The sequence below is a fragment of the Ceratosolen solmsi genome, unplaced genomic scaffold (assembly GCF_000503995.2).
Source record: "Ceratosolen solmsi marchali unplaced genomic scaffold, CerSol_1.0 scaffold6, whole genome shotgun sequence".
NCBI classification, from domain to species: Eukaryota; Metazoa; Arthropoda; class Insecta; order Hymenoptera; family Agaonidae; genus Ceratosolen; species Ceratosolen solmsi.
In genome coordinates, this window is record NW_011948414.1 from 8,766,490 (window position 1) to 8,778,443 (window position 11,954).

Below are 11,954 nucleotides of genomic sequence, written 5' to 3' on the forward strand. Positions count from 1 at the left end.
TATTGGGAAATTATTATATATTGATATTAATTATCCTTAATAATGGATATTTGATGTATAAAATAATACTGACTAATTTTTACAAAAATAGATATTTAAAATATAAATCCAAAATCCATAATGTAACTATACATAGTAACTGAATAATACAGGATAAACTTAATTAGATTATCTATAAATTTCTTGTTTTATGCTCAACAGGTATTGTAGATTATCTGAAAGAAAATTCTGATAATATGTAATATGAATGTAATAAATTTAATAAGTTTATATAATACATTGAGTATATGTATTAAAAAACGAATTATTAAATATATTTATATATATATATATATATATATAACCTTTTCAAACATTTTAGTTTCCTTAATAAACATAAAATATCTAAAAATTTTATTGTATACTATTACCGGACCTAATCATCTGAATAATTTGCAACATTTGTATGTGTGTGATTAATACGTAATATACTAAAAAGAAAGTTTCAAAATTTGTAATCTTCAAATTCTGGATAAATCCCAATTATTTTATAATTACCATACATTTTGGAACAGTAACTGCATTAATAAATTCAGCAAATAACTATATTATTAGAATTTATGATAAATAATGATTTCATGTGTTTTCTATATCCACTATATTCTTTAGTGTTATTATAACTTTCATTTAAAAAATATACACAAAACCTAAATATCTACGATATTATGTTATGTACATAAACCGTTATGTAATTAATTACCATTTAATGGGTATTTTATAATTTAGTCTACAATAAATTTAGATCAAGAACATTTTCATAATGTAGGGTAATTATTTATCTTCTAGATTGTAAAAATTATATAAAATATTTTTCGTTTGTAGCGATACTTATGTGCGTGACCCCGTAATGAATTTATTTTACAGAAATTATAACCGAGTCTGAAAATTTAAAAATTATTTCTTATATAATTGTTTCTTAATCTCCATTGAAAAGACGCTATAGTTTTGTTTCTTATTTCACTCATTTTGTTACTTGTAGTTTCGTTAAAAAAATTATCTATTTCAGTATACATTGAATTAATTATTTTTTATTTAAAATACTGAAACAACAAATTTTAAATACCCTATATTTATATCTATTATCTTTACTGCTGCTTAATGAATTTTTGGCGAATTTCTTCTTCCGTATATTGGTGAATTATGCATTAGTGAGAAAAGTTCACACATGTTGATTTAAGTTCTTACTTAATGTTCAGATTTAAATATTATATCATTCTTCAATATTATCTTATAGTAAAAAATCAATATTTAAGTTAATTCAAATAGACGGTAGTTTAAATCGTAAATCTTATAAACTACAGTAAATGAACGGGCACATATAATAAAAATTTAATTATAGTTCTCGAAAAAAGTATATAATGAAGTTTCAAGTATAAATAAAAAAGCTTATTTTAATGTTTATAATGTATTGAATTAACTCTCTTTGTATTTGGGAAAAACCTTTAGAAATTTATACTATAATTTAATTATTTCGTTTTTCTTACACTAAAAAGTATTTTTCTAAATATTTTCTAGCTTTTTATAAATTATGCATAATTTTTGTAAAAAATACGTTTTATCTCTTCTTTATAGATTACTTGAATACTAAAGGATATACCATTATGCAGCATGACAGCATATAAAGTAATACAACTACAAGAATAATATTATATAAAATACTTGTATGAGCCTTATATTTTGTTACTTGCACTTTAGATAATTTCTAAATCCGTCATTTTTATTCGAAGAATGCACCTCATATGTCCGATATACAGCATCATTATTTATATATTATAGATATTTTTGTCATTTAATTTCCTAATCTCTTTTTCGTATTACATATGAAGAAAAGAATATTCTAGTATATTATGGTATAGAAGGAAAGCACTTTATCCACAAATAAACAAATATACCATTCATAGTACTAAAAATTCATTGATTTACATTGAATAAATATCTGAATAAACTTAACTTACATTAATTATATCATTAAAAGAAAATATCAGCATCTTAACATACTTTAGACATAAATTGTGAATGAATTATGAATACATGAATGAGTAAACACGGAATAATACTAAATAATAAATGATATTCATTATAAATTAAATTAATGATCTTATAATTACGTATATTTTTAAAAGCTCAAAAAGAAATAATATTGAAAACTTATAAAAACAGAAATAGAAAAGACACATTTAAATATAATTTTCTTATTTGAGTACAAATTTATTTCTTCTATGTCATTAACCAAAAGTAATCAGATATATCTTTAGTATTTCTCGATAATTTCTTTTAATATAATCTTATTATCAATTAGAATTTAATCATTGATAATTGAAAATATCAGTATTAGAAAAACTGTGTAAGAGATAATTAATAAAAATTAATATTATATAAATGAATATAAAAATGAAGATTTTATTAACCGTAAGATTATATTTACTAAAATATATATATTGAACTCAGTAGGAAAAATAATGCTTGAGATAGCAAGATAATACGACTGAGTTACAATATTGTAGTGCATCACTGAATTTTACGATTGAAATTGCAAATGATATTTCAATGGATATTACAATCGATATTGAATAACTTTAGCGGAAACCCATACTCAAGCTCTTTATCTATAAGCCGATTTTTAAGTTTATTAGTCACCAAGTTATACTATCATGATGCTAGTAGATTTTCCAAACAAAGAAAACCGTGTCAAAGACTATCGAACATCATATGATTGCGTTTTGAAATTTTACAAGATAATTATATATGATACCGAGTTAAATAATTACTCCATTTTAACAATAAAAATTATAGGATAATATACTTTTACAATTTAGCCCAAAATATATTTTCAAATTTATTAATAATTTATTAAGTAATGGTTTGATTACTAACCTAATTAGATAAGCGAAAGATCATGTAATAATTATTATTTTTATATGAAGAATAAGATTTTAATAATTTTCTGTATAAAAACAATAATCATTTTAATTTTACAAAATATAAAAATAATTAAGAAATAATCTATTTACCTAAACCGTTTTATTCTAATTTGTCAGTTACATATTAGTGAAATTAATGAGTATTTAAAGCGCGCTTATTTACAAAGAATATTAGTTATTTTTCCTAAATACGTTTAGCAAAATGAAAACTTTTTTAAAACAGCGGATACTACACATATTGAAAATAATTAGCATAGTTTTCTTCGTAGAATAGCGACAGCAAACTAACATCAATAAACGAATTACGTGGATGTGATTGTAATAAAAACTTGGATATACGAGCGCTTGTTTTCTTTATTCACGGCAAAAAAATTGGTAACTAAAAGTAACGTAAAATTTAGTTGTATTTAAGGTAAGAATAAAATAATATAGGCAGATAAACTAATAACAAATAAAATAAATAGGCAGACGATAAACAAAAAATCAACAATAGAGAAAAAATTTTACTTATGCTAATCACCAATTGAGGAAAATTCTTAGATAATCTTAAGTGATTTTAAAATTTTATAATTTAAAAAATAGATTAATTTGTTATATCAAATACTTGTATTTATTATATTGACAATTACATATTTTATATTAAATATATAGAATTTACTATTAAGAATCATGTATTTCTGAACATATTTCATAAAAATGTATAATTTTATTATTAAAATTTTAAAGTGGAAATGTTAAGTATTATCTACGCTTATTATTAAGTATATAGTTATAAAATATAGAAATTATAAACAAGATCCTTTCAGTTATTCAATTACATAAAAATGGAAAGTTTTCAATCAAATACAATTAAAAATATTTAATAATCTGTATTAATAAAATATGTGACTATCTTTTTATAAAAATTAATATAAAATAACATTGAACAAGCCTGATTTTATATTATCATAATTAGAAGTATTTTAATTGAAATGAAATAAAAGATAAAATAAGAACTTTAATAGTTCATGTATTTCGAGATTGAAAAATTATGAAGATTAACATTAAAGTTAATTTTTTATTTATTCATGCATTTAAGTTAGTAAGATATTTATATATCGTTTATTGAAAATTTTTATTATTTTTAACAAATAATTTAATTATATTATGCTCATATTAGAAGAAACTGTATTTAAATTATACTAAAAAATTATATGCTCAAGTAGTCTTTTATGTAAAATAATGTAAAGTGCATTTGACGAGTTATTAAAAATATTTCTAAATACAATAATTTATTAAGAATAGAATATCATATGCTCCAATAGTAAAATATAATTAGTAATTAAAAATATAACATTGCAATAATATTAATAAATATAAATATACGCGCACGAACACGCACACACACACACATATATATGTATATATATATATATATATATATATATATATATATATATATATATATATCTGATAATTAGATTTAGTATTTAATATTGAGTAAAATATTACCAGTAGGATCAAAATCTACTTAGCAATCAAATACAAACAAATGCATAGAAATTTCAACAGGTTTATACTCGACCTAGATTATTCGTACGACGTATTTAATGTATATAAATTACGTTGAAATCCCTAGATGTTAAAAAAACAACAAAATGCGTTTTCGTATTTAAATCGTAAAATTTTCGTTTTTAATTAATGAAAAAATGTATACTCTCTTTTAAAATGGTAGAAAATCAATACATCACAAAATAAAAAGAAAAAAAGTGAAATAAGTAATGATATTAATTAATTTATAATTATAATTTATTAAATTGATTAAATTTATTAAATTTAGAAATAAATAATTTTAAATTAATAAGTAGTTCGAAATTATAATAATATAAAGAATATGATTATGATTAAATAAAGAGAACTGCGGTAAGTTAATGGAAAGTTAATCCATCATAAGTATTGTAAAAATCCTAGAAAAATGGTATTTTAATTCCACATCATTATTGTTATCATTTTAATTTATAGTAATTTACTTGCAAGAATATATATTCCATTATTATGCAGGTTTTAAAATAAAAATAAGAAATTTAAGCACTCGTTATTATATCGTTACTTATTTATTTATTTTATACTTTAAATATCTAACGCTGCTTTAAATTTCAACAAATGCCACTCAAGCGTATTTTTAAATTAAGTTATTGCAGCTTAGATACTGAAAATAAATTGTAAGTTTCTTTTCTACAAGTAATATTTATCTTTCCTTTATCAGAGAAGATATTTGTATGGTTCAGTTTTTAAAATAGTAATAATATTTTAATTAATATTTATATTGTGAACTGATAAAGTATTTTAGTAGCATACACTGTTAAGGCTAAATCACCAACCTGTTACTTTGAGGAGAAAGAAGATCCCGAGAGAGCGTCTCAAAGATCTAAGCTTTGTCGTCCTTCGTAGTTTTTCCTAATTTCTCACTCTCGCTTCGTCTCTCTCTCTCTCTCTCTCTCTCCTCTCTCTGTTTCTCTTTATATAGAGTTCACAGTACACGGTATTAAATTCGATAAGTGCAAAGCAACTATTAGCATAATAATAATAAAAAAATAATAATAATGAATAATAGCAATTATAATAGTAATGATGATTTTAATAATAGCAATAATAACAATAGCAACAACAACGATAATAATAATAGTGATGATGATAATAATAATAATGACAACAACAATAATAATTAAAGCATATAATTTTACGCGTAGAAGCGAAATGAGAAATGCGTAAAACACGGAAGATAATGTGAACGGGCGTGCTGCCCGGCTTGCACTGCCCGGGTCGCCCGTTTTTCCCCTACTCGAGCCAAAGCCACCTGACGCTTTCTCCTTTACTCTCTCTCGTGCGCTCCCTCTCTTATTCCGCTTCTCTCTCTCTCTCTCTCTCTCTCTCTCTCTCTCACACACACACACACACACACGCACGCACACGCACGCACACACACACGCACACGCACGCACGCATTCACACACACGCACGCACGCATCCACACACAACCCTCGCTCTTGTTTTATTCCCACCTCCTCCGATTCCCTCTATTTATTCCTCTTCCTTACTCTTTATTTGTCTCTCTTCATTTTCACGTCTCGCCCTCTCAGAGTTCCCTTGTGTGGGTCCCCTCATCCCTCGCGTTTACCTCACTCACGCCGCAGCTTTTCTCGTTCCTCTTCTCTCCATTCCCCGCACCGTTCCTTCAACGTGCGCGCGCACAGATAAACACATACTCTGATCCAAAAATACGTCTTGCTTTGTCTTTCTATCAATTTTATTACTCTATTTTGCTATCCCTCAAACTTTTTTTACTTTTGGTAACTTATAACTCCTACGTGAACTGCTGTAATAAATATCTTCATTGTCATTCAAACATAGAATTGTACGATTTCCATATTCGTCTCAACTTCAGATAAATGAAACGCAAATATATTAATTTTATTTTAAACAAAGTTTAACAACATTTCTAAAAAAATTTTAATTATATCGAATAATTTATGTCAAATATCTGTTAAATATTTAAATTCGATATATAAGTTAATGAAACTATAATATTTCTAGATTGAAAAACTTTTCATAAAATAGTAAAAGAATCAGGTACTATTAATTATTATTCTTGTTACCTTCTTATTTTATTTATAAGGTTTCAAATTTTCATTAAAATGTTCCATGTCAAATACACTCTTGTAACCAGTATTTAAAATATCTATTAATTTATAATAAACAAATTTTTGATAAATTTTGATATAACAATTTATTGGACTTGGTAATGAATACTATTTGAAGTATTTATGCTAAGTCGAATTAATTAAAATACTTCTGAAGGCATTTGTATTAATTTCAGATTAAAAATTATTCTAAGGAATTTTATAGTGAGGTCATTTAAATATAAAATATTGATATAAATGTAATGAATGTTACAAAAATACTGTTATAAGCATTTATTTAATAACTTGTATAATAATGCTGTTTACATATGCCATCTACTAAATCATTTTCAACTAACTTTTTTTATATATAACTTTATTATTATATATTTATATATTATATTATTATTATTATTATTATTATTATTATTATATTTATATATAATGTCAATTAACTTTTTTTTAAATATACTTTAGCTGATTCATATATTCATACACTTAATTCCATTATTTTGTAAATTTATTTGTAAAGTTTGAAAATTATGTATGGTGTGTTTATTAAAAATAAGTTCTTTATAGAAAGGAATGGATGGATATTTATATTTAGGAGAAGTTAAATAGTTGCTTTGATTAAATTTATCAAAGTTCAATTTTATTCAATAAATAAACGTAATCATATGAAAAGCACCTTCGTACTATTCTAATTATACTAATATATATATTTTTTAATATTTAGTAAAACATTTTAATTTTAAAAGAATTTATTTGAGTGAAATCCTTTATTATATATATGTGAGCTGATTTATAAACTATTGTGTAAAGTATAATACAATCATATTTTAAAACATAATTTCTTATGAGTTCATAGTAAAAAAAGAAAATAAGAATTGTCATGAAGACACTATACAAGTGTCATGGAGACGGTGCTCGATTGATACATTATTATTTAAGTAATAATTAATTCAAATGTAATTTATAACATATAAGAATTTTTTCAATAATTTTATTAATAATTAAATTAATACTTACTAATCGTAATATAAAAAACTCAAACTAATTACAATTATGTTTCAATGAATGCAAAAATAATTCAAAATAACGTACCATTTGATTAATGTGCAGTACTTTTTTCTTCTATTCGGATATAAATTGAACTTTACTATTGACAAAAACACATATAGTTTATTTACGATATTTACTGATAACTCTCGTTTGTAAAGGAATACACATATAGGAATACATATGTATTTACATGCTTTATAAAATGATATTTACAATATTTATTATTTTATTGCACTTGAAACAATGTTATGAAAATCTGCATAAATAATACTTATGTTAAAAATTTGTATATTATAAAAATCATACTGACCTACTTACGTTCCGTCGATTTTTTTACATGAAATAATAATTTTTAAAATTTATTCAGAGTCTTTATTTAAGATACATTAAATCACATCTATATATTTGAATCTTTATTTCTTATTATTTGTCTCTGTGTTCTATTTTCTTATATACCTTGCATTTTATCTCTCTTTATATTTCACTATTTCATTTGACAGCAATCTGATTAGCATTTTTTTTTCTTTAAGATTATCAATACGTGCACTGTGTACTATATAGTAGTACAACTTAAAATTATCTTCAATTACACTATTCGAGTTCAGATAATACTTAACATTTTATAAATAGTAACAGCCTATATAATATTTTATTATAAAAATATTTATGGAAAAAGCTTTGATGATATTGATAATACTATGTAGCAAACTATAAACATTTTTGTTGCTAGTATATTTTTATTATATCTGCAATAATTGAATTACTTGTATCTTTAAGTAACCATTTAAGCGTTTTCTTGTGGAAAAATAGGTTTTCACTCGTCAAATTGCCGAGTTTTAATTTTGTATTTTCAATTTATATAAAAATCAATATTGTAGCTTTTCGAAATAAAAGTTTATAATAAAAGGAACAATATATAGTTATACAATGTGCTAGTTACGTATTGTATATAATGATTGAATATTAAAATAGTAAAGCAAATTCTACTCGCATATCATAATATTCAATTTCTATCGCAATTTAACCGAGCATTTTTATAATACACGAAATATTTTCTATTCTTATAAACATCCTAATAATTACGTAAGTTATAAAACAATAATATCTTTAATAGGATAATTTAAGACTCGACAACTAAGGCAAACATTGATTTTAATTCGTATATACTACTAATTTGTGTTTTTATGAGTTTTCTCTATGTGATTAAATTATATAATTATAACATAAATGTTACCTTCTTGTCAATGAAGTAACTCAAATTATCGTGTAAGAGATAAGAAAACAAAGCAATTTAAATTATATACTTTTAAGAATAAACAAATTTAAAAAAAAAAAACATAAATATCATTAGAATTCCGTTTAGAATATTTTATCTTTAGGTAAAGTAGATATTCAAGTTTAGTTACAGTTTTCATATAATTTTTGCAACATTTCCAAAAGCAATTTTTACATTTTTACGTACATTAACAAGAAATTATGTTTTTTACTGTGTTCATTAAAAAGGCAAAGAAAAACTCAAACAATCGCAAGAAAATAATTTATTTTGAAAATCATATCAGCATTTTAAAACGATTTTAAAATAAAATTTTAATGATCGCAAAATATTAAAATATAAATTTTCGAATACAAAAGGCAATTATTTTTTTAATATTTTTGTAGCATACATGTGCTTTTAGAACCTTTATGTTTCTAAAAGTTTTATACTTTTAGCATTTTTTTTTCACTGAAAACAAAGTATTTACATTACATTGAATATGTTTAACCTACAGAACATTAGTTTTACATTTAAATAATAATAACTGATTTTTATATTTTATATAATATGACTTACTTTCGCAGTCACGTAAACACATTCTTCTTTTTGGTCCTTGTTTCACTACAATGTAACAAATTCTAGAATCATTAATTTTTTAGAAAAAAGTAATTAAAAGTAATAATTAATTAAGGAAACTAATTAAGTAAATATCTCCGAATTAAAAAGCAATTCTTAAATTGCGATAATATTTTTAGAATAAATTAATGTCTTATCCTCTTGTTAATTTCGTATTTTTCATATTTAGATTTCATATTCATATTCATATTTAGATCGTATTTTTTTATTTGATCTTGAAATTTAATTCAATATATACTAAAAATGTCATAAATGTTTTGTAAATAGACATAAAAATTAAAAATTTAATGGAGAGCATTATGATTTTTATAATTATACAAAAGAATTTTTATATTTTTCATATTTGAAACACTAAACTGTTATAAATTATATGCAATAAATTTGTTCGTTCGAAATACGTGATAATAAAATTGTCTTCTTATTTAATAAAATGCATTCATTTATTAAAAAAGAACATTCAATATAATGAAAAGTAAATTTGTTATTAATGTAATATTCTTAAACCTCCCATTACATTTTAATTCAAACTCCAATTGAATTAATTTCGTAGCGACAAATCTCATTATTATTTAATCATTCTTACATTGTCTACTATTATAATTATATGGCTCGTTATAGAATTGTAGCATTGTTGATTTTTCGATTGCTTTTTGATGATTCTACAAATCACCATCAGTAACTGTAATGGAGTGTAAAATCTTTTAATCAGAGTCGTTGGATTTTAAATAGAATCTCTTTACAAACAATCAATCACGATTTACAAAAATTACAAATTAAACTAAAATTAAATATCCGACTATCGATGGATTCATTTACTTTTAGAAAAAAATTTTATACAAAACAAGCAGATGCAATGGCAAAATTTAAGCCTTTAGACTTTATTTTTATTTACATTGATGTTCTTCGATAGATAAAATAGAAATTAATTTATGTTAAATAACTGTCAAATCAATGCAAATAGATGCGACCCCTCTCTTAGGATCCCTGTTAATTGGACTCATCAATAAGCCGAAAAAGATGTATTAATGTAAAATACCTTAGGATACAACTTTTCCGTATATTAATAATGACACTGTTGGATACCAAACTGACATGGAAAAAGTCAATTCTTAATAAAGAAGCTGCAAGGCAAGTAAATGATCAGTCATTCTAATCACACACCATATTCCAATGCATTGACGAATAGTTGTCATATTTCGAGTTAAGTGACCCGGGTTACGTAGTATTTAGTTATGTTGGTAAAAGTATTATCAGAAAAGACGATTTTATTATCTGAGTAAGATAGAATGAAATTGAATGAAAGATATTAAACATATGTAGTGAGTGGATTGAACAGAATCCGTAATAATATGGAATTATCATAATGGTTATAAAAATTTTCTTTCCGCTGTAAATATTTTATATATATATATATATATATATATATATATATTAACCTGCACGTAGTATCTGAATTTCTTCTAGTAATGAGTAAACACTCTGGAATGCCTTCATAATTAATTACATAATAAACAATGTATTACAATACTTTAAAGTAAATACCTAACATGTTAACGACTGTATCATAAACTACATATATTAGCATAAAATTTAATAGAAAACATATATATTATATCAATTATATGAGTGAGAGTTAAATATGATAAAATGGCTCATATTAAAATGAATCAAAATTTTAATAAAAATTCTTCATTATCTTTTATTTTATAATCTAGAAATTATATATCTTACCCAAGCATTGTTTGTTGCAATCAGTAGAATCAACTAGGTAATAAAAATTATAGAGTAGCTAATATTAAAATGAATTAAATTTAAAAAAAAAAACAAAATTTATTTATACTTTTATTTATAATCTAAAAAATTATATGTCTTACCCAAGCATTGTTTGTTGCAATCCGTAGATTCAACTAAATAATAAAAAATAAATATATACGTCTAATAAAATTGAATGTGTGTTTGTGTATTTTTGTGTACGCTTTCGTGGAAATATGTATGTGTGTAATTGCGTATTAAATCTAATGTATACTTTAATAAATAGGAATACCTAAGAGAAATAATGTAAATATAAAAATCAAAGTTATGGCATGTTTTAAATATTCCATATTTGATTTTACGATGTACAAGCTCATTAGCTTCAATTTCGTCTATTTATTTTAAAGTTATCAATATGATGTTAAATATATTATCGTAAAAAATATGAAAATATTTAAAGTTTTAAAATGTTTGATGAGTTATTCATGATTAACATAAAATTTTTAATGAATTTGTTGAATATGAGAAATATTAAGTATATTATCATATTTTCATATATTCAAATATTATTATTTATTTAAAATATATACAATTTTATACTTATATAATATAATGTAAAAACGAATGTTT

At 22.8% G+C, this 11,954-nt stretch overlaps 1 long non-coding RNA gene across 1 annotated transcript; it reads right to left on the bottom strand.

The window, feature by feature from the left end:
* Positions 1–9,513: 9,513 nt before the first annotated feature.
* LOC105367963 (uncharacterized) lies at positions 9,514–11,710 on the bottom strand. The gene is made up of 4 exons (XR_913082.1): positions 11,617–11,710; positions 11,447–11,479; positions 11,304–11,336; positions 9,514–9,557 (listed from the first exon to the last, which is right to left on the bottom strand). It is a non-coding gene; the product is annotated as an uncharacterized LOC105367963 (long non-coding RNA).
* Between the last annotated feature and the right edge of the window lie 244 nt (positions 11,711–11,954).